Genomic DNA, 25,678 nt, shown 5'->3' with positions numbered 1-25,678 from the left:
TTAACCCCAGTTGTGCCAATTTATTCCCTAAGTAAATGGATAATGGACACTAACCCCAGGCGTGCCAGTATAAATATTACAGAAAATAAGTGATAATTACCCCAGATGTATTACCACAATTGCTACTGAAAATGGATAATGAGTATATTAACCCCAGCTGTGCCAGTATAATCACTGTAGAAATGACCAATATGCAATCCATGAATCCCAGACAAGCCAGTAAGATCACTGAAAAAAAGTCCAATAAGCACTCCATTAACACCACATATTCCAGTAAGATTGCTGAAAAATGACCAATAAGCACTCCATACATGCCAGTAAATCAGTGAAAGCATTTCCTTACACTTGCACACGCAGAATAAAAGTAGTGAAGTTTACTTCCTTGGTGCGCCCACAGCTGCTTGCCATGTGCTTTTTCTGTATGCGTGGGAAGGTCAGAGGGAGCAGAGGCAGCCTGCAAAAAATTCAGTGGGCCCCCCCAAAATCAGTGCACTCTGGGCAGATGTCTGATTGGCCCTATGAATATAGCACAAAAGTACATGCCAGACTATAGAAGGATTATGCAATTTGTGTGGGTTAGGTAGATTTTTTAAAAATAGTGTGATCCTTCTATGTCAGTGGTACTGATAATCTGATTTAAGAATTACACAATGATAGGTCAGTGCTTTGACAAATATCACCATATATTATTCTTTTTAACACTCAATCCATCTTTTTATTGACCTGTGAGCTACCTCCAATGTGGTTGTGACATTGCATTTATTCTACAATAAGGAGCGCAACAGCTTATCACTGCTCGCAGCTTTGCCCATCAGTGTGCCATTGGTGAAAACCAACCTTCAATGGCTGGCTAAATAATTTCTGCCAGTTAAAGGAGATTCACCTTAATATTAGAAAATGTCAAGAATAAGAAGTAAAGCTAGCCATACACATTAAGATCTGCTCATATGACAAGGTCAACAAAAGAGAAGATCTTTCCCAGCAGCCAAATCTGCAACATAAAGCTGCCTATGTATAACCCACCTTAAGTCAGTGGTTTATCCAAACAGATGTTATTTTGCCTTTTATAAACGATAAGTAAGCATCTCTCAAACAAAATACCAACCCTTATAAAGATCCCACCATATATAGTCACTTGGTTATGGTAATCACCATTTAAAATATTTTTTGCATTGTAAATTAAACTTCAGAATAAAGATTTTTTGCTTTCTATCTATCCATCCATCCATCTATCTATCATTCTATTCTTCTATCTATGTATGCTTATACTACAATATTCAAAGTACATTTATCCAAGTACTGCTCATTTCATGTTGGGCTGAGGATCAAGATGAAAGAAAAATTAAATAGTATATTGAAGAGATGTTAATTGAAATACACTGCATTTAACAAGGGAGCTTCAGATGCTGACATTCAATATCGCACAGAATTTTTAATGTGCTCTATCACACAGTTGTAGATGTGTATTGACATTCACACAGAGAATGTTTATTTGTACAACATAGGCCTACAAACTTTTCATTTCCAGCCTTTTCATGCAGTGGGCTTGATAAAATCAGATAGCAAGCAATACGATGTTAGTAAACAGAAACAGTTTTATCTAATGAAATTATTTAGGATTTTTTTTGAAGGTGGGAAAGACGAGGGCTATGCCTTTACTTATTACATTCTTATACAATCAAATTACGTTCAAAGCTTCACAGAAAATGGACTGATGATCAACCATCTTTGTTGCTGTTAAAGGCTCATTTAAAATGATGGTTCTTTCTAGATAAAACTCTAAAAATGGCTCATCAAAATGTTTTCAATATATATTTTATCTCCATTTCCTAAGGCTGTGTTAATTTCTTTTTGCAGTTAATCTATTGAACTGGTAAAATGTTATACATTTACCACTAAGAGTTCTTTAAAAGCTAAATTATTTAAAGACATCTGAGGTAGGGGGTTTAGATGATGTTCATTATTAAACGACTTTTTAAAATAATATCTACAATTCATTTTCTTTAGTGATAAGGATGAAATAACTAAAGGCATTTCTAGCATTTAAACAGATTTGCGGCTTTGTTATTTTAGAAATAGCTCTGAAAAGCTCTGCTGACTATTAGTAGGATAGCTTAAGCATAAAAAGCAGCTTATTGTAGTTCGAAACTGCTGGTTTTTAAGAGGGGAATGCTAAATTAGACTTTTAACTTCAAATTCTGCCTGATTGTTCATTTTACATATTAAATATTAATCTTTAAAGGGATACTGTCATGGGAAAAATTTTCAAAATGAATCAGTTAATCCATTTCTCAAAAGAGGAAACAGATTTTTTTATATTCAATTTTGAAATCTGACATGGGGCTAGACATATTGTCAATTTCCCAGCTGCCCCAAGTCATGTGACCTGTGCTCTGATAAACTTCAATCACTCTTTACTGCTGTACTGCAAGTTGGAGTGATTCACCCTCTCCCTTTCCCCCCCCCCCCAGCAGCCAAACAAAAGAACAATGGAAAGGTAACTAGATAACAGCTCCCTAACACAAGATAACAGCTGCCTGGTAGATACAAGAACAACACTCAATGGTAAAAACCCATGTCTCACTGAGACACATTCAGTTACATTGAGAAGGAAAAACAGCAGCCTGCCAGAAAGTATTTCTCTCCCAGGGACGCCATCAGAAATCACAGGGCCCTATACGAAAAAATTTCCTGGGACCCCTGGGCTGCGCCAACCACAAGCCCCACCCACAGGTCCACCCCCCACCACACACTACAAAAAAAAACACATTGGTGGCTATGGTTCCCACATGTTAATAAAAAAATATTGGTTGTCAGGGCCCCTGTCAGGGTACCTGTGCGGTGGGGTCGTCCGCGGCGCCACCGGCGGGGATGCCCGCCGCACCATTCACCTCTCTAGCCGCGCCAGCCGGCTTCCCTCTAGGGCACGCGTGGCACGCCTCCTGGGGATTTAAAGGCGCGCTGACGTCATGCGCGAAATTCAAATAGTATTTAAAGCCCAGGGTTGCTGCTTGTAAATTGCCCGTGATAGAATTTGTTCCTGGTGCTTCTGAGCTTAAGCTATTTTGTCTGAACCTGTTTGTGATTCTTGTTGTGACCCCTGCCTGGCTTTTGACTATTCTGACTTCTGGATCCTGACCCTTGCCTGATTACCAACTACCTCTTTTGATTAACCCTTTGATTGACAACCCGGTTTGACCCTTGCCTGCCTGACAATTCTTGATATCTTCCTGCCTCGACCCAGCCTGTCTGACAATTCTCTTGCCTGCTCCATTTGTACCGTGACCTTCGGCCCAAAAGACTTTCTACCTGCCGTGCCCCTCTGCTAGCCAGAACATCTTGCCTTGTACCCCTCGTTAAGTCCAGGTGGCACCCAAGTAAGCTGAGGGCTCCTCCCGAAGCCCAACGGTGGTCACACTACTGGTGAAGCCGAGCCGAGACCAGGGTACTTGGCACCTGTTCTGGTATTGGGTGCCGGCCGTGACAGCCCCCCATTGAAAAAAAAACATTTGTGGTCAGGGCCCCCCATTAAAAAATATTGGTGGCTAGGACCCCACATGTGGAAAAAAAATTGGTGGCCAGGCCCCCCCATGTTATAAGAAAATTGGTGGCTAGGGCCCCCCTTAAACGTCCATGTAAAAAAACTTGCATTTTCTTCCCTAATTGGTCACAGAATTTCAAGTCCTGGGAAAGCTGAATGCTGATTGGATGAGCTGGAGGAGAAGTTCAAACCTCAGCTATCCAATCCCTGAGCAGCTCAACCGGGACTTAAACTCAGTGACCAATAAGTGTAAGTAATGGACAGAAGATACCTCCCCTTGTGCTCCCGCCCTGCCTTCCCGAAGTCAGCAGCTCTCAGAAAGCAGTGGGGCCCGGCTAATCAAGAAAGTACGGCGTGGCTGGGCCCTCCTTACCCTCAGGGCCCCCTACAACTCTCCCCCCTGTCCCCCCCTGATGGCTGCCCTGTTCTCTCCTATAGTGCAGGCACAAGTCACATGACCAGGGGCAGCTGGGAAATTCACAATATGTCTAGCCCCATGTCAGATTTCAAAATTGAATATAAAAAAATCTGTTTGCTCTTTTGAAAAAGAGATTTCAGTGCAGAATTCTGCTGGAGCAGCACTATTAACTGATGCATTTTCAAAAAAACATGTTTTCCCAAAAATCTACGGATTTTTGCACGAAACCCAGAGCACATCAGGATAACTTTGAGACTTCTCCCATTGACTTCTTCATGAACTCAGCAGGTCTGAGTTGGAGTACTTTTTTATTTGGACTTTTAACACCCTCGTGGCTTAATAAATTCCGAAAAAAGTTTTTTTTTCACTATAAATTCAGATATTATAGTTACAAAAACTCGCATTTTTCAAGTTTTTGGCATTCAGACTTTAATAAATAACCGACTGGGAGATGGGATTAGTTGAACATGAACTGGCCAAATTAAATTTATAGGCATTGCAGTCCAAAGTCCATTGCTGTTATAAGTGAGATTCTTGAAGAGGCAGAATAGATAGGATAATGGCAGTGTTCGTGCCTCCTGTATGGCCCTTGCACCTTGGGCAGAAGTACTTTTTATATTTTTTACTTGAGACAAATATGCATTTGCTCAGAAAACTTCCATTACTACTCAGCATAAGACTGTTAGGGCTTCGTTCACTCTGTTTTATGCAAAATAAAGTTAAAAAGCAAACTGAAGTTCAATTAAAATAAAATGAAAGAAGCCTTTTATAATGGTATTGTTAGCATAATTAAAATTCCCATTATCTTCCTTCAAAAGTTTAATATTTTTTCAATTGAAATGATTAAAACTAAAATGATACATTAGTCACACACTCAAAATATAATTGAACTAATTAATCTGAATAAGACATAGCAAAAGTAAAGCTCTAACTAATTCTACATATCTGCTTGTTTTCATTTCTTCATGCGCTTTAATGCACATTGCTATTTCTTTACTTTTTGCTCTTTTTATCTTTTAAGTGCTATTATTCTTTATTAATACATGCCTAAAGCAGCTGGTGTGTGCTTTTAAGGTTTTAATGGAACTTAGCCTATATACTTATAAAGTTTGGGGTGCAAAAATACTAATTAGGTTTATTAATGCAAAACATATTTATTCTATCATTATTAGATTTATTAATGCAAAGCGTAATGTATTATTTGCTCATTAGATTTATGTGTGCAAAGTATATGCATCCTGTGCTTATTAGATTTATTAGTGCAAACCATATGTAGTCTATCTTTATAAGATTCTTTAGTGTAAAGTGTTTGTATACTATTTTTGGCCTAAATGGCAATTTCATTCAGAAGGTCCCTGACGGAATAAAAAACACAACTCTATTTTTGAATGAAGTAACTTTGCATGTGTGTGCCCTTAGTTTGAGGAACATTTTATCTTTCATGACTGAGAGCAACTTACTAGTACCTAAAAGGGTACAGTTTCAATATGGTATAATCCAATAACACACACTATTAAAAATTCTAAAAATGCTTTATATAAAAAAGTGCTTTAGGCTGCTTCATACTAGTCATATGCAATGTTCAGAATGTTAAGAGTTTAGGTTTAGTTTAGTTCCAAACATTACACATTTCCATGCCAAAAAAAACTAAGGAATCCTCCCTTAATGCAACATTTTCAGGAATCAGGATTTTTTTTTGCAAGATATGCACAAATTATTCATATTTTAGGGGCATATTTATTATGCTGTTTAAAAAAACAGCAGGATAATACACCACACATCGGCAGACTTTGCACTGTTAAAATTGCATAAAACCTAGAGCAAATTTTTTTTTACATGTTTATTTCTTAGGGTAACTTTCGCTGGAAGCAGTATAAAATAACGGCGTCCAATATGACGTTTGCATGGCGTCACACACACCCTGATAAGTTTTCCATTCATTTTATACAGCTTTTTTACACAGCATAATAAATATGCCCCTTGAGTGCTTTTTATGCAGCAATTGTATAACCCTCTAGCATTCGTCTTGATTGTTAAAATCTGTGTTAACCTACAAAATTTGGGGCCACTTAAAGAATGGGCTAGAGAATTCAGCTACTAAAACCATATAAGAGTTCCTAAACTCTTGAACTTCGACTTCAATACTTCGCCAACTTGAACCTGGCGAAATGCTATGTTAACCTATGGGGACCTTCCAGGGCAATTTTCTACGTTTTTTATTATCGAAGGAAAATCGTACGATCGTACGATAAAATCGTTCGAAGTACTATCGATCCAATTCGATATTCCTTCGTTTCCAACTATTCGAATTCTTACAAATACGGACTTATTCGATCCAAAACAGACCTATTTGACCCCAAAAAAACTTTGACTTCATTTCTATTGGTCTTTTTGAATTCAAATTTCGAAATGTGTGCATTAGCCTTTTCCCATGCTCCCAAGTGGCCTTATCCCTGGAAATAAGCAGTGCCAACTGCATAACTTTACTCCAGTGATCAAAGGTTTGAGTAGCACCCATTTAATAGAATAGAAAATAAAAACCATTATTTAATGTGCAGCATTGATGGCTGATCAGCTCAGCTTTGTGATTTTTTTGAATTCTAATATGCAATAAAATTTTAAAACTACTTCCAATAAAGCAGACACATCACGGAGGCTTAATTTTTTTCTCTGGGGATGGTGGTGGGTAGCACTACTTGCATGTGATTGTTAAACTGAAATACCTTTGCTTGTATAAATAAATTGTATAAATTATTTTTGTTATGCTTCATTGACTCAGGATTGAATGCAAACTGGATGTATGTAACCTAGCTAGGGAGCAACGAAAAAAAAAAAAAAAAAAGCACGGAGATAGAAGCCACTCTTTATTAAACACATCCAGGAATGTTTGTTAATGGTTATATGTTAATAGGTTTCTCCCTCAGATGTATTTCAAGCTCTTCGGGTAAGTGTATTGAACGGCCTATATGGAGCAGTCAGACAGAACAAAAAAAAAAAAGAGTTCCTTGCTACTTACGTCCCTGCATTAGGTGATAATATTTTTTTAAATGGGAGAAGGCCTACATAATACACATCCTGATAACGACAACAAATCTAATCTAAAGTGACAACTGGGAGAATCTCCCAGATATTTCTCTCTTTAATGCAACAAGAGTTTAAATTGAAGCAGTACCACAGTGATTGAAAATCTCTCACAGCTTGTCTCCCATGATTACATTTCTGATCTGTACAACTTAATAATTTAACTCAGCGTTCTGTGGTTTTTACGAAGATTTAGGTTTTTTCCTAAAAAAAAAAATAAAATTTGTAAACGCTATTCACAGAGCCATTTTTAGGGCAAAGTAGGCCACGTGTTTGACTTGGCCACAGACTTGGAAGACTTGGCCACAGACTTGTTGGAATTTAGCCTCTTTGTTGGAAATTAGATCTATATAATGTCGCATTTAAAATATATTGTATTTACTAGGGATGCTGAACTTGAGCTGAACTACATGGGAGCATTTCCTTACTGGATATTTGAACCTCTACAAATTCCAGCGCTCTCTGTTAAGCATTTCTTCTATTTGACTCAAAGGGGCATTCGTTTTGCTTTTTGACTCAAGGTTTCAATTATTTTTCAACTAAGAAATAACCTTACTTTGTTCAATATAAAAGTTGCATTTGGTGTATGTTTTTATTGCACCACTATTATAATCAAGCAGTTTTTTTCAATTCATTATTTTCTTCTTGTCATTTTATATTTCTTACTATTTAACAGCATTTTTGGGCATGTTTGTAAACTAATTTTACAAATTAAAACTGGTTTTGTGTACAGGTATGGGATCTGTTATCCGGAAACCCGTTATCCAGAAAGTTCCGAATTACGGAATGAACATCTCCCATAGACTCCGTTATAATCAAATAATCCACATTTTTAAAAAGGATTCCCTTTTTCTCTATAATAATAAAACAGTAGCTTGCACTTGATCCAAACTAAGATATAATTAATCCTTATTGGGAGCAGAACCAGTCTATTGTGTTTATTTAATGTTTACATGATTTTATAGTAGACTTAAGGTATGAAGATCTAAATTACGGAGAGATCCATTATCCAGAACACCCCAGGTCCCGAGCATTCTGGATAACAGGTCCCATACCGGTACTACTTGTGTGAAATAGTTAAAGTGGAATATTATTTTGCTGTGATGTACCTATTGCTATCCCTTGAATAAGATATTGTTTATTAATATATTATTTATAACTTTATGGCATTATCAGCTAGTACTAGGCAGTGAGGTAAATAGACCCCACAAAAAAGCTTTTAGAGCACATATACACCTTGGGTAAGATGGCCATTTAGAGTAATAATAACCACATAGATGTAAAATGTAAAGACTCACCAGCTGACAAGTTGGATTTGGGTCCCTAGCCCCAAACCTACATCCCTAGAGAGCCTATCTCTGCAATGGGTACCGTGCAGCATAAAACGTTTAAGGCTTTTATGGACATGTACACTTTGAATTCTTTGATTGGCTAGTCAATTAGGTTTAATATGGCAAGATGCCAAGTTTTACAAACTTACACTGCATTTTATTTATGTGTCTTGCCTGTTTCAACATATTGATGTGATATAAGATAGGCAAGCTTAATTGTGTGGTGGAAATGCTTGCACTCATCTTATAACTTTCATTAGCATTAGTATTAATGTTAGTTTGTCAGGAATTTGTAATACGCCAACAAACTTACATTAGATAATAATTAGGTAATATGTTAGCTGTCTCAGTACTTACTGCCCAGCCATCGTATCTATGTAAGAAAATTCTCATATGCAGGCTACCAAGTTGTTGGCTGTCCGAGGAACAGGGCAAGTGTGAGACACATCCAAACTATATAGTTACATTTCTTATAATATTAAGCTTTTCTAGGGACAGAACATTATTTGTATATCTGAGAGCAAAACGGAAAAACTTAGTTTGCTTTTAGTTAGTCAATTTAAACTGTTTTCATTATGATTTTGTTAGGTCATACTGCAGAGAACCCGTTATAAGGGTAGACTGTCAAGATTGGGATTATTTTCTCTGGAAAAAAGGCGCTTGCGAGGGGACATGATTACACTTTACAAGTACATTAGAGGACATTATAGACAAATAGCAGGGGACCTTTTTACCCATAAAGAGGATCACCGTACCAGAGGCCATCCCTTCAGACTAGAAGAAAAGAACTTCCATTTGAATCAACATAGGTGGTTCTTAAAAGTGCTGTTTCCGTCAGTCTTGGAAGCAGGCAGGAGCCATTTTGTGGTCTCAGGCACAATAGTGGGGCTGGTAATATTTGATTGATAGCTCAGATATTTAAAAACCTTTATAACTGGTATGAATATTTTAATGAAAAAAAGAATTTGGGTCCCATGTTTACTTTGCAAAGGACTTTCATTATACAGCTTTGTATGTATTGGTGACAGGTCCGAGTGAATGACTGCTCACAAACTGTGGCAATATGCACTGTCAAATTGTAACTCGAATTATATACGTTTAAACATGATTTATAAAACTGAGAATATTTTACACCATGAGATGAACAGCCACTTATTAGTCACTAGTGTGACTTTTGATCTCTTTCTTATTTGGCAAACCTGAGATAATGACATATCTGTCCCAAAGCAAAAGTTTGGGAATAGTCAGATTGTATTTAAATTAAATATTGGATTTCTTTTTAAGCCTCACAGCCAAGGGTTTGCACATTTCATATGCAATGCTGTTAAAGTATATTCTAAAATGTCTAGCAGTAAAAATCCAGTGAAGAGATCAAGGGGCAGATTCATCAAGGGTCGAATTTCGAAGTTAAAAATACTTCGAAATTCGACCCTCGAATTGAAATCCTTCGACTTCGATATTCGAAGTCGAAGGATTTCAATTCGAGGGTCGAATTTCGAAGTATTTTTAGCTTCGAAATTCGACCCTTGATGAATCTGCCCCTTGATCTCTTCACTGGATTCTTACTGCTAGACATTTTAGAATATATAGCGCTAATCCTGCGATCGATTAAATCCTTCGAATCGAACGATTCGAACGATTTTAATCCAACGATCGAAGGAAAATCCTTCGATCAAAAAAAGGTTAGCAAACCTATGGGGACCTTCCCCATAGGCTAACATTGACTTCGGTAGGTTTTATCTGCCGAAGTAGGGGGTCGAAGTTTTTTTTAAAGGGAAAGTACTTCGACTATCGAATGGTCGAATAGTCGAACGATTTTTACTTCGATTCGTTCGATTTCGTTCGAATTCGAACAAATTTAACCAATTCGATGGTCGAAGTACCCAAAAAATACTTCGAAATTCGAATTTTTTTCATTCGAATCCTTCACTCGAAGTTAGTGAATCTGCCCCCAAGTGTTTCAGAATGTTCTGCCATGGACGACAGTAGTTTTTTTTTAAGATTATGTTGTCAATTTCTAAAGCAACAAAATAAAAATACCAAACTAGAATGCAAAAAATGTTTACCCTATATTATTCAGCCTTATGACCAGTTCATGGAAGCTTTGGGGGTACACTTCCCTTTGTCAATTAAAAGGAAGGGCATATCAACCCCCTCACAACATTGATACACTGGTGGCATGACAGAATAAAAGTGGATTGCTTGTGATTCTTTTTTTGCTGCTATACAGTAAGGTTTGGTGTTAGTCTGATCTCTGGGAACCGCTGCCACCATATATTCAATAACAAAAAGTGTAGGTGAAGCTAAGTAACATTAATTGCACAAAAAAGGGAAACATTGCATTATAGTGTCACATTGTATGTAATAATATCCCTTTAAAGTTTGCTTCTGGTCTAATCATTTACAGAAACCAGGAGGAAGCAATTACTGGCCGCTTATTTAAAAGCAAACATATTTCTATGGGTTACTGCACCTGGGCAAATTTGGGTTAAAGGAAAACTATACCCCCAAAATTAACACTTAAGCAACAGATAGTTTATATCATATTAAGTGGCATACTAAAGAATCTTACCAAACTGGAATATATATTTAAATAAATATTGTCCTTTTACATCTCTTGCCTTGAGCCACCATTTTGTGATTGTCTCTGTGCAGTCTCAGAGATCACCTGACCAGAAATACTACAACTCTAACTGTAACAGGAAGAAGTGTGGAAGCAAAAGACACAACTCTGTCTGTTAATTGGCTCATGTGACCTAACATGTATGGTTTGTTGGTTTGCTTGTGAGTACAGTGAATCCTACGATCCCAGGGGGCGGCCCTTATTTTTTAAAATGGCAATTTTCTATTTATGATTACCCAATGGCACATACTGCTAGAAAAGTATATTATTATGAAAATGGTTTATTTACATGAAGCAGGATTTTACATATGAGCTGTTTTATGCAATATCTTTTTATAGAGACCTACATTGTTTGGGGGGTATAGTTTTCCTTTAAAGGGGAAGGAAACCTCGTCGGCGCTAACCCCCTCCCCCCTCCTGTGTATTGCCCCCCCTCCCTCCTCCCCCCTGGCCTACCCCTCCCGCTGGGCAAATGCCCCTAACTTGTTACTTACCCTTCTGCCCAGGTCCAGTCCAGGGAGTTCACAGGCGACATCTTCTTCCACGCGATCTTCTTCCTCCTTTGACCGGCGCATGCGCAGTAGGATCGTTTCGCCGGTACGATCTACTGCTCATGCGCGTGACTTTTGGCGCATGCGCAGTAGATCCGTACCGGCGAAACGATCCTACTGCGCATGCGCCAAAACGCCGGTCAAAGGAGGAAGAAGATCGCGTGGAAGAAGATGTCGCCTGTGAACTCCCTGGACTGGACCTGCGCAGAAGGGTAAGTAACAAGTTAGGGGCATTTGCCCAGCGGGAGGGGTAGGCCAGGGGGGAGGAGGGAGGGGGGGCAATACACGGGAGGGGGGTTAGCGCCGACGAGGTTTCCTTCCCCTTTAAGCACATTTTTACCTGGGCAGTAACCCATAGCAACCTATCAGTGATTAGCTTTTTTTTCATCAGACTGCAGGAAGAAAAATTAAACTGTTATTGTTTGCCTGGGGTAACTGTCCAGGTGCAAATTTGCTCAGTCATGATAACTGACCCCCTTTAATGTTAAAAAAAATTATAAATTAAATTTAGATATATAGTATTAAAGGTATTACATACATTATGCTCCATAATTTTAGAAGCATCAACAGATTCCTTCTGTCTATGGTGATTTTGCATTGTAGGCAGGCCCTGGGTGGGCAGTCTCCATGCCCACCCATGCCATGTTTATTAAGGATGTAAATAACAACGCATATCTTTTGCAGGAAATCATTTTTCCAGCTTGTCTATTCCTTACTATTCTATTGTTCTTTCATCTTCAACAACTTGTGGTTGTATAGAACCAAACCCCATAGCAGCTAGGGAAAGGATTAGCATGCAGGCAGTAGTTTTATTAAAAGTGGCATTTTACAGGACTGTCAGCCGTCAGGAATGTGACATGAAAGATAGAGTAAGGAAGATTACTGAGCTCTGCCAGGAAAGTTTCCCCTTCTGTTCTGAGATAGCAGGTTCTGATATTTTAAGGTTTTGTTACTATGTTGAGTGTCAGCTTTCCGGTTCATTGTTCTTTAGTAACAAATTCCTTTGAATGGTTAACATTAGAACAGGGTAATGCAGCGTGAACTTCACATAACATTCCTCCAAGTGTTTAACCACTGAAAGCATCACAGCCCATTCAGTTAATAGCAACATCAAGATTAAGCTCCCCGACTCTAGCTGAACAGATGTGAAATTGAGGAATCCTAGAAAATCAGTAACCCTTATGTAACAGGCAGCCCATAGAGAATATTTTGGTTGCATAGATAATAACATTAATATTGTATGTGTAAATATGATATAAGGGCTTCCTTCAAGGATTGTCTTCACCATTACCTGGGCATTTTATATACACTATAAAAATTAACTGACACATAAAAGGTTATGTAAAAAAAGGTGCAAGTTTAGTTACCCAATAGCAACCAATTAGATGCTTATTTTTTTAAACACTGATGTTGTATGTGTAAGTATGATATAAAGACTCCCTTTATATACACTATAAAAATGAATGAACACAGATAAGGTAATGTATTAAAAGGTGCACAATTTCTAGTTAACCATAACAACCCAACCAGTGTTTCTTTTTAAACAGCTGACCAGTGAATGCTGCTTAGATCAGTAGCAAACAGTACATCGAGTAATACCCTTGTGAGGACTAAGTCATGTAAATGGTTGGCTTTTACAATGTGGCCTCCATATCACTGAAGGGGTATGAGTACTAATAAACTGCACTGTGTGAACTGTGTAGTCTCGGGCAAGGCTAATATGAAGAGACCGTTTTAAAGTTATTTGCAAACATAATTGCTGAGCTCAAAGTAGGATTTGTTCATTTATGTTCATCGCTCCTTACTTTTGAAACATGCAAAATGTAGCCAAAGTTACATTTCCTGCAGGTATATTAATCAGCTTTTAGTAGCAGTTACAAAATTATTTTAAAGCTACTGTTTAGCTCAATCTACAACATGTTTTAGAAATTTATTTTGAATTACACTTTTCTGATTATGGAAAAATGATGTCTCCCTTTAATGTTTCCATTAGATAATGACAATGGGAATATGGGGGGCTTCTTAAATTATGAGAGGCAGTTAAAGTAAGAAGAGTAAATGAACCATATGACTGGTGGTCAGCAAGATGCTTTAGGCTGTCTAGTCTGATGTCTGAATTACTTTCTAGTAAAACCATTTATTGCATGCTGGTTTTGTGGGGCAGCAGATATTTCATACTTGTGTATTAAAACCAGAGACAAAATTGAGATTTATTAGCTTCTCTTTGGAAAAAAAACAGCTGCAAAAGCAAATTATGGCTGCAAAAGCCAATGATACTATTGACCTACAATGGAGATTTTTCTGTAAATGATCCCTTTTGGACATTTTGCAGCCATTATTTTATGTGGCATATTGCAGATGTTGCATAGGAATACTTAAGCCACCATCAAAATAGAACGCTGTTGGTTTATTAGTTGTATATATCTTTTTGATGTATTTCATGTCCTTTTTTTATGTGATCACAACACTAATCAAATCATATAATCCCAGTTATCTTCGGAAAAAAAAAAAAAAAGCTTGTTTGATAATTTACCAGTAGCAACATTTACCTTGGTACCTTGAAATCATCTGAGATGTAATAAAAGCACATTCAACTTTATTAGACAGGGAAATCAAAACTGTATCACTGCCGATTCGTTACAGAAGGTGGTCATACTGGCTGAAATGCTAGAGGCTTGCAAGTTTAACATTACTGCTGCCAAAATGATAAAAAAAGACTTTGAGACACAATGGTTTACCTGAATTTGTTTCACATGGTCTACTTTAGTCTCCTGCAGCATTAACTCACGCTCAGTCTCACAGTGAGTCTAACTGCATGCAAGGGTTGGATCAGGAAATTTCTTTCAACAGTTGGTTTTTCAGCAAAGCCGATGTCATCAACCAAATAATCTCTTCATATGACACCATCCAGCATTGCAGCTATGACGTGTTAGTCCTTTGATTACTGTCCATGTAGTTGTGCTTGGATCTTACTGGGTACACACAAGTGATGCTTATTAGATATAGCCAACGGCAGAGTTTTGGCTGCCCACTTATTCAAGAGTAATACTGTGTAACAGGTTGGGCAATGTCCCAAACTGTGGGAAGACCACAAACTAGGATACAAGGAACAAACTGCCATATGTAATAAAATATTAAACGTTTGTCCAGGTGCAGTTACCCCATAGAAACCAATTAGACGTTTGCTTTTTAAACAAATGACCTGCAAACACTGCACCTTCATAACCCAGGCAACTTGGATTCTTCAAGGACCATAAGCACAGTTTATCTCTCCCCCATAATTCCAGTGTTATTGTGGTCTCAAGGTGTTTAATTAAATGAAATGAAAACTCTAAAAAAAACTCTCTATATATAAATATTTTCATATGCTTTGGAACTACACTGTTTATAAACCAATACACTTTACATATAATCTGCTATTCTCTTCTGGTTTTCCAAGTATTCTCTGCTTTGATGCTTCTTGGCTCTCTAACATCCAAAATATAAAACATATGAATTAAAAGTAAACATGTCACTAAGGTCCATACAGCTGTTTTCCTCTGCTTGCTTTGAGTAGTAACATATTTCTGTGTAGTGTATTATCACCATAGTTACAGCCCTGCAGACTTACAATTTTTAGGGAAAAGTGCATTCTTATCTCATCATTTCTTAAAGGAGACATTTTACATAACCTTCATATTCAAATATATAACTCATCCTTCCTCAAAACATGTAATGATGCAGAAAGAAAAACATTTTGGAAGCATTTTACCTCCTAAAACTGTTATTATATCAGAGTTGCAGAGAGATCTTTACAGGTCTGAAGCTAGGCTGAAATGAGGAGTAGGAGTGTCTATTCAATCTCCCACAGGAAGTGGTCACAGCACTGACTGACAGTCTGAACTCTGCAGCTGTAGCAGCCAAACTCCTCCCACCCTCTGTCCAGTGTGTTCCATGCCTGCACATAGCTGTCTTATGCTGCTGCCTGATCATTCACCTATAACAATATACCTTAAATGCTCAACATAATGCAGTAGATGTGAAGTTTAACCCTTTAAACACCAAGAACGTAGCTCCTACTGTCTGGCATAAAAAGCCTCTAAGCGACAGGAACGTAGGAGCTACTTTCTTTGTGTAAAGAGCTGCCTCTCTGCACTTCTGCCAAAATCGAAGTGCAGAGAGGCTCTCCTGGCTGCTCAACCCCCTAGACCACAAGATAAGGGGTCTGCCACGCGGGTCATGCGACGTCTTACCTCCTCCTGTGCTCTGTAGCCTGATCCCCCAGTGCTGCTTCTTCCTGAACCCGACCTCGTGTGAAGCTACACCCACTCACTTCCTGCTACTGATCTCTGCGATCCTGGACTCTCCAGCTCTGCTAAGGACCGCTTCTTCTCCTAGAAGCGGTAAGTGCCCTTCTTTTTACATATTTACACACATTCATGCAGTTACACATACTGTACATACATGCATTTACACATACATATATGCATTTGCACATACATATATGCATTTGCACAGTACACATAGGGTTGCCACCTTTTCTGGAAAAAAATACCGGCCTTCCTATATATTTATATTTTTTCCCTATTAATAACATTGGGTTCAAACATAATTTTTACCGGCCAGTCCGGTAAAATACCGGCCAGGTACACACATAACTAAAGGTATTTTTTAAAAAAAATTCTGGCTTTTTTGTGTGTGTGTTTGTACATACACATACACAAACATTTATACATAAGGATCGAATTTTGAAGTGAAAAAAACTACGAAATTCGACCATCAAATAGGGTAGTCCAACATTCGAAGTCTCACAATTTCAAAAAACTTAGCCAAATACTGGCTATAGGTTCTAGGAGGTCCCCATAGGCTAACATAGCAATCCAGCAGGTTTAAGGTGGCGAAGTGTTGAAGCTTTTTAAAGAGACAAGACTTTGATTTTCGAATGGTCGTATTTGTAAAGTATTTTCAATTCGAATCAAAGTCGAATTTGGCCTATTCGATGGTCGAAGTACCCAAAAATTACTTTGGAATTCGAAGTTTTTTTAATTCGAAAATTCACTTTGACCCTTAGTAAATGGGCCCCTTAATGTATATTGTGTATTGAAACTTAATTTACTAACATTTTGCAAAAACAATGTTTTTGGGTGGTGAATCCCTTTAAGGTTTGGATATCTTTAGAACCATTGGAAAAAAAAACACAATAAAAAACAGTAACAATTTAGTGGAATCAGAATTGGTCTGCCAGGGACACCAGGACAAAGTGGGAACAAATTAAACTGTTAAGACTGTTTTGGTGACATGCATATGCATAACGTTTAATATGCTTAAAGTATTGCTTTCTTGACTGAGGGTAATAATGCCCTGTATCTCTGGCCACTAATAAAACAAAGATTCCATAACCTAGCACTAGCACTAGTATTTTCAATTCGAATCGAAGTCGAATTTGGCCTATTCGATGGTCGAAGTACCCAAAAATTACTTTGGAATTCAAAGTTTTTTTAATTCGAAAATTCACTTCGACCCTTAGTAAATTGGCCCCTTAATGTATATTGTGTATTGAAACTTCATTTACTAACATTTTGCAAAAACAATGTTTTTGGGTGGAGAATCCCTTTAAGGTTTGAATATCTTTAGAACCATTGGAAAAAAAACACAATAAAAAACAGTAACAATTTAGTGGAATCAGAATTGGTCTGCCAGGGACACCAGGACAAAGTTGGAACAAATTAAACTGTTAAAGGAGAAGGAAAGGTTAAAACTAAGTAAGCTTTTTCAGAAAGGTCCATCTAAATATACCAGTAAACCCTCAAAGTAATGCTGCTCTGAGTCCCCTGTCAAAAGAAACACAGCATTTCTTTTCTTCTATTGTGTACTCATGGGCTTCTGTATCAGACTTCCTGCCTTCAGCTTAAACCTCATTGCCCTGGGCAAGAGCATGCTCAGTTTGCTCCTCTCCCCCCACCCCTCCCTTCTCTACTGTAATCTGAGCCCAGAGCAGGGAGAGACTCAGGCAGGAAGTGATGTCACACCATGTTAATACTGCAGCTCCTATCCTAAACAAACAGAGAGTTTCTAGAGCTTTTTACTCAGGTATGGTAAAGCATTCTACAGAATAAATATAGTGTTATAGCTTGTACTATTGTGGCTAATCTATTGGCAATAAAATGCCTCCGTAGCTTTCCTTCTCCTTTAAGACTGTTTTGGTGACATGCATATGCATAACGTTTAATATGCTTAAAGTATTGCTTTCTTGACTGAGGGTAATAATGCCCTGTATCTCTGGCCACTAATAAAACAAAGATTCCATAACCTAGCACTAGCACTGGTTTATTATCTTCAAAGCCTATTAATAAGTGCCCCAGTAGGCACGAAACGCATTAGGCAGTTATCTGTATGTCTTAATAAATGATTTGACTTTTTAACTATAATTTTGGGCTTTACTTTTGGGGAAAACTCACAACTTTTTGCTGTTCCAGATTTTAGAACCCATTGACTGGGGTGAACTGTGAGTATTTTTCTCCTTTCATTCAATTGTTTTGGAGATTTTTTCTTTTTTGATTTATAATGGTACAGTTATTGGCATAGTGCACTAATTTCTTTAATGTTTGAGGGTAATAAAGGCCCGTATCTCTGGCCACTAATAAAACAAAGATTCCATAGCCTTGCACTAGCACTGGTTTATTATCTTCAAATAAATACATTGATGGAACACTCATTATCTCTAACAATTATAAACTGTAACGACAGCCATCAGAATGCAGGCAAAGAGGACATGATGAGTCACAATTTGCTTAGTTACATAGTTACATAGTTAAATCAGGTTGAAAAAAGACAAAGTCCATCAAGTCCAACCCCTCCAAATGAAAACCCAGCATCCATACACATACCCCTCCCTACTTTCACACAAATTATATATATCCATACCTATACTAACTATAGAGTTTAGTGATACACATATGATGTGAGGTATCATTGACTTGCAGTGACTGTGCATAAAATAACTGGGTTACTAGGTTTTCTGGAAGACTTCTTCATTTAGCCCTTTGTGCTGTATTTCTGGCTGCTCTAGTGTAATGTATGTAAACCTCATAGCACTTTATTGCTGGCCTTTATGGACTAATATACTTGAAACCCTACTAAAAACAACTTAGTCATTCACAAACAACTTTAATTTGGTGCAACAAGCCAAACTAATTAGAGGTCAACTATATGGAATGCCCAAGTGCCACACAGTTTTTTTGCAGCAAAATTAAAGTTTAGGGAACACACATTTAAACAACATATTGCTCATAAACTAATTAAATAAATGACTGTCAAAACATTAGCAAATTGTTTGCAGCATTTTCTTCCCTTCCCTATTCAGCTTCACGTTGATCATTAGAAACCCCATTTTTTATATTCTTCTATCCTGTTTACAAATTTCCCTTAGTTGCAATCATCACAAGCTTAGCTAAAGGTAAGAAATCCGCATGATAGATCTTGTAATTCTTTTGTTATTATGGATGGAAACTGCAGATTTTGCAATGATCCTCCATTTGGCCAGATTACAGATTCTCACAAGATATTAGTGTCTGGGATGCTGAAAAATAATTCTAATTTGGGATATTCCTTTAACCAAATACTGGATGTCCTAAGAACATGGATAGTAATTTTAGAGGAAAACTGTCACTCATGGTGAGATAATGCTTTTATATAGCCAAGAGGTCCACCTTCCGTCAGGGAGACAAGGTATATTTGTTCTTTTAACATGTTTATTTTTAGCCATAAATGCTTTAATTGCCGCTGATGCATTCTTAAAGGAATAGTTCAGTGTGAAAATAAAAACTGTATAAATAGATAGTCTGTGCAAAATAAAAAATGTTTCTAATATAGTTAGTTAGCCAAAAACGTAATATATAAAGACTGGAGTGAACAGATGTCTAATAAAACAGCCAGAATCCAACTTCCTGCTTTTCAGCTCTATAACTCTGAGTTAGTCAGCGACTTGAAGGGGGGCCACATGGTACATTTCTGTTCAGTGAATTTATAATTGATCCTCAGCATTCAGCTCAGATTTAAAAGCAACAGATATGACCCATGTGGCCCCCCTTCAAGTCTCTGATTGGTTACTGCCTGGTAACCAGGGTAACCAGTCAGTGTAAACCAAGAGAGCTGAAAAGCAAGAAGTAGTGTCCTGACTGACTTGTTATACATCAAATCACTCCAGCCTTTATATATTACATTTTTGGCTAACTAATTATATTAGAAACATATTTTATTTTGCACAGGCTATCTATTTAACCAGTTTTTATTTTTACACTGAACAATTCCTTTAACAAGCAAATCTAATTTTTAATTTTTGAAGACTATAGTAGCAAGGACTTTTAGGATAATGCCATGAGAAAAAGATGTTCCACTGACTTTTGTTTCCTGAATGCATGTGCACTGACAGGTATAGGATCAGCCTGGTCGTGAACACAACCGATATTGATGTGGAAACAAGCTATGGCCGGAACTAGGGGTAGACAGAAGAGGCACTTGCTTAAGCCACAGCACTGCTGGGTTGCTATAAACATACTTGTTTTCTTTTCTAGTTTAGGACTACCACTCACAAACATGATCCCCTTCCCAACAGCTCCCCCACCACTCCCTGGTGTTTGCTTATCTCTCTACCAACCCCTGTTGTCATCAATGTGAGCACAGGCGGGAATGGAGTGTTGTAGCAGCCCAGGTTGAATAGGATGCCCAGCACTGTTTTTGCATTGCAATCTGCTGTTTATCTGCTAGGGATGCAATGAATCCAGGATTTAGTTTAGGATTTGGTCCAATCTGAGCCTTTTTCAAGGACTTGGTCAAGAACATTGCCAAACCAAAATTAAACTGTTAAAACCATATGACTTTAGGTCACAATATAAAGGAGATTGATTCCTCCCCTTCCATTCTTTCTTTTTCCTACCAATCCCTAATTAGAATATGTAAATCGGAACTTTGATTTGCTTCAGGAGACGGCTGAATCCAATCTGAAGATGGAGTTCGACCGAATCCCAAAAATAAGGATTTGGTGCATCCATAGTATGTGCGCTGATGGACTAATCCTGTAATTGTCACTGCACATGCATTCAGAAAGCTGAAGATAGTGAATCATACAAATGCCAGTGAAGAAAATAACCTGTCTGACATTAACCTTACAGTTCAAAATACAGCCCAAAAAGAACAAAAAGGTGTGTAACCTCATACAGGCGCAGCAAAGATTAATTTTTGTACTTGGAATATATGTTGCAGTAATTTGGCTTTCAGAGAGACCTAAATGTAATTACAAGAGCAGACCAATCCTTTTAGTCTGTTTAATTTGTGTCTTGCTTTTTCAAGTAGCACGCCTTATAATTGGAAAACCATTTAGTAATCTAGGGCATAAAGTATAGCTAAATCCAATAATTTCCTAGGTGTGTTATATGGTCTATAAAAATGTAAATGTTTCAGCTTGTTTCTTGCTTGCACAGAGCGAGGCACTGTACTGCCATTTATAGTTTCCTTGGCTGTAACGGAATGAGATTGGTGTGTCTGAATTCTACAATTACACAATTCTTTTCATTTGTTTATTTTGTGGTAAATATTTGGGAAGTGTCTGTGTTTATTCGGCCACCAAGTTTGTTTAACTGTTCTTTTGGACCTCTGTGTCAAATTAGATATGCATTCCCACTATTTTCTTTTCAGAGCTTGCTTTTTTGACTAATTAAAAACTTCTGGTGCCAATTAAAACCATCAATTTTTTTGTCCTCCACCTCGTATCTGTTTTTCTTGTCTGGTTTTTAATTCTCAGAAGTCAGAATCACATTAAAGGAAATGTCAGACAACCCGTTTTAATGCGAGCACTGAACATAGCAATATATTTCCCATGTAGATGGAGTAAGTGTGTTAAGCAGAATGAAAGATTTCTAAACATTATGGTTTATAGAGTACAGATGTGGTGTTCCATTTAGTTTCAGATAATAAATGTAGTGAATATTCTGTGCTTTTCTCTATTAATCTGACACTCTTTCAGACTGAGAGATACATTTTACATGCTTTATTATGTTACATAAATTGACTTTTTGCTTGATAGATCCATATTTTCTTATTTCACTTAAAAAAGCAATGCCTTTGAGCAATGATTACCACTTTCAAGTTCCTGGCTTGGTTGCGTCTATGAAAACAAATTATCAGATATATTGACTTTAGCATGCTTATGTTCGAATGCCTTTATTTTGTATGTAATCTGCTAAGCCTCAGTTTTATAAAAAGTGGAAATAGGGAGGGTGTTGTGAAACCTTTGAGTATTTGTATGTATTTAAATCCTCATCATAACCTATAGCTACTGGCCCATAAAATTATTTAGCTCAAAATTACGTGTATTTGTATTTCAGTTTCACTGAGCAATCGGGTAAAACACATTTTAGAAGTGTCATTTGAATAACCCAGAAATTGATCTATTTTCAGATTTGCATGTATTAAACTGATTATTTATTTGACATTTTCATTTACAATACCGTGAAGAAGCAGAGCTTATTTTTAATCGGCAGTAACACTTGAAAATTCAATTTCACAATGGAAAGGCTGTTCAGAACAAAATAATGCTTTGTATGTTTTTTTATACATGATCTGACAAGCATATTTTAAGATCTCTTAATTTGTAACAACCTAATATAGTTAACAAAAATGACTATAAACATGATTTTATTGAATGAATGAAGGGGCAAATGTATATGACTAAAGGCACTAGTCAGAACAAATACTTGCCTGTTGAGTAAAGACTTGCTTGTTTCCTGTTGAGGTTTTGTCAGGTGCTAAACATGTTCAGCAGGTTCATTATTAAATAACTGTGCTATGTTAAAGGAACAGTAACATCAAAAAAATTAAAGTGTTTTAAAGTCATAAAAATATAATGTAAAACTGCTGTGTTTGCTTCAGAAACACTACTGTTGTTGATAAGAATAAGCTGCTTTGTAGAAATGGGGGCAGCCATTCAAAGCACACAAGGCTCAGGTTACACAGCAGATAGCAGATAAGCTCTTTAGAACATAATGATGTTATCTGTTATCCACTATTTAATCTGTATCATATAGAACAGAAGCTTGTTTAAATGAACTATAGTAGTGTTTCTGAAGCAAACAGATCAGTTTTACCAGTGCAGGTCAACACTACATGATATTTTCATTACTTTAAAACACTTTAATTTTCTGGTGTTATTGTCTCTTATTGTCTCTAAGCATGCCATACAGGGAAAGAGGCAATTTGGCTACTCAGATGGTGGGTCAAAATTTGCAAAGTTTGTTTTAAATATCAAACCAGGCCCTACAGCTGTTTTACTTACCTTAAAGGGATACTGTCATGGGAAAACATGTTTTTTTCAAAATGCATGAGTTAATAGTGCTACTCCAGCAGAATTCTGCACTGAAATCCATTTCTCAAAAGAGCATACAGATTTTTTTATATTCAATTTTGAAATCTGACATGGGGCTAGACATTTTGTCAATTTTCCAGCTGCCCCATGTGACTTGTGCCTGCACTTTAGGAGAGAAATTCTTTCTGGCAGGCTGCTGTTTTTCTTTCTCAATGTAATTCAAGGAGTCTCAGTGGGACATGGGTTTTTACTATTGAGTATTGTTCTTAGATCTACCAGGGAGCTGTTATCTTGTGTTAGGGAGCTGTTATCTCGTTACCTTCCCATTGTTCTTTTGTTTGGCTGCTGGGGGGGGAAAGGGAGGGGGTGATATCACTCCAACTTGCAGTACAGCAGTAAAGAGTGATTGAAGTTTATCAGAGCACAAGTCACATGACTTGGGGCAGCTGGGAAATTGACAATATGTCTAGCCCCATGTCAGATTTCAAAATTGAATATAAAAAAATCTGTTTGCTCTTTTGAGAAATGGATTTCAGTGCAGAATTCTGCTGGAGCAGCACTATTAATTGATTCATTTTGGAAATTTTTTTTTCCCCATGACAGTATCCCTTTAATTAGATTTGTTGGGAATAGGGTATTTCTGTTGAGTTTATCCAGACACCGCATGTAATTTCATTTTATTTGCAGCTCAGACTGTATTTGGTAGAATCTTTTAGGGCCATGGCACCGAAATCACTCAAAATCACTCCCTGCTGCCTCTCGTTGAAAGGAAATGGAAAACCTTCACTTGAATGGGGTGATTTGGATCACTGCTCAGCCAGCTAAAAGCACCCAATGTGCCTTAACACAGCCCCTGTAATAGATAAGTTTCATAGAGCAGCAATGGTGGATTAGTAAGTTAAAGGAAGGATCTCTAAAGGGAGCAGTTTCCAGTGCCCATAAACACTTCAAGATGAACTTTTCCAGTTCATATTTCCCACCAAGCTATTTCAAATTGCTTTTTTGGTGACAATTGGAATAGCTATCCTAGATGTGATTTTGGCAGTACAATACCCTATGCAATCCCTACTTAATATTCTATCAGTATGAGTGTGATAAATAATGCAATATGTTTCCATCCTAAAGTAACATATGTTTAAGTTTAATTTCATCTTTTCCATCATACCCGCTCTCAAGTTGCAACCTAATGAGACTGAAACATAGCTGGTGGTATGATAATTTGTATTTGTGCTGTGGTAGCTACAGTTCTATGATGAGAAATATACAAGGTTAAATGGTGATGATTGCATTCCATTTTCCAAACCGTGTGTTTTCTTGGAACCATAATAAGGTTACCCACAGCAAACCACCTTCACAAAGAGTTCAAAATGCAGGTACAGGTAAATGCAGGTCCAGGTTCAAAATGCAGGTTGTGACTAGATGTAGCTCGATGTGTAAATCCTATGTAAAAACCCCGTTTTCCACCTCTGCAGGATCCCTTAAGGCAGTGATCCCCAACCAGTAGCTCGCGAGCATGTTGCTCTCCAACCCCTTGGATGTTGCTCCCAGTGGCCTCAAACCAGGAGCTTATTTTTAAATTCCTGGCTTGGAGACAAGTTTTAGTTGCATAAAAACCTGGTGCATTGCCAAACAGAGCCTCAATATAGGCTGACAATCCACATAGGGGCTACTAAATGGCCAATCACAGCCCTTATGTGGGTCCCCAGGAACATTTTTCATGCTTGTGTTGCTCCCCAACTCCTTTTACTTCTGAATGTTGCTCACGGGTTCTAAAGGTTGGGGATCCCTGCCTTAAGGGAATGAATTATCAAGGTGAGTGAGATAAGAAAGCTTAGCATAACAAAAAAAACAACACCACAGTTTAAGTGTAAAATTTCAATAGAAATATGCAAAACAGGAAATTTGGCAATTATAATGGGTTGGAATTGTATGAACATATATATTTAGTGCAATCTGTAAGTATTGAAACCTTTACCTATGTGCTGTTAAAGTTAGAAGAATAGCTGTGTGATCAGTTGCCCAGAAACCCATAAGTATTTATATGACAGTTCCCTTTATCCTGTTTAGATTATTCTTCAATGGTTTTCATGTGTTTGTAATATTAATACAGCATATTTTACTGGATATTAACTAGGTTAGCATAAATTCACATTGGTCACAAAAAATCATTTTTATATTTTCCTTGCTGTTGCATAAGCTCCCTAAATGCCACTTGCACCCCCATTTAATAGAACAAAAAGGTCCTGGCAGCGCCAGTAATAGCTTTTTTTCAATATAACTGCTTCCTATTCAAGTCAATGGAAAGTGAAAAGGGTTGGGTGCTTCTCTGACTGCTAAAATGTGTCCACATATAAACCTGTGTGCCATCAGCCATAATGTTTTAGTAGCTTAAATACATGGTGTTCTGCATTACAGAAAACCCCTTATCTGAACACCTCGCATACCATGCATTCTGGATAACATATTCCAAATAATTGTCTATATTTTAGAGTTAACACCATTATATTTTCTTCAGTGATATAATTGCAATTCAGAACACAGTAAATTAAGATTTAACACCTGAAAAAAAGTAAACCCGTTATGACCCTTATCTTTCAAGAACCAAAATTTTCTCTCTGAGCTCTCATTAATTTTTCACAGACTTGTGATGGATAGTTTTTATTTATTCAGGTCTGAGGTTCTGTTGTGTAAAAAGGACTCATTTTATACCATTACATATTCATGGCCAGGGATATATGGGATAAGGAACTTATTATTAATGTGTCACAGTGGGAAACTTACGCTGCCTTCATTTG

The 25,678-nt window shown here is 37.3% G+C and overlaps 1 pseudogene; it reads left to right on the top strand.

Annotated features, from left to right (window-relative positions):
- Positions 1–25,678, top strand: part of LOC108714966 — a 595,011-nt pseudogene that overhangs the window by 19,382 nt on the left and 549,951 nt on the right.

Source organism: Xenopus laevis, chromosome 4S (assembly GCF_017654675.1).
Source record: "Xenopus laevis strain J_2021 chromosome 4S, Xenopus_laevis_v10.1, whole genome shotgun sequence".
Taxonomy (NCBI): Eukaryota; Metazoa; Chordata; class Amphibia; order Anura; family Pipidae; genus Xenopus; species Xenopus laevis.
Note: the sequence above shows the minus strand (reverse complement) of the source record. Positions and strands in the feature narration are given on the sequence as shown.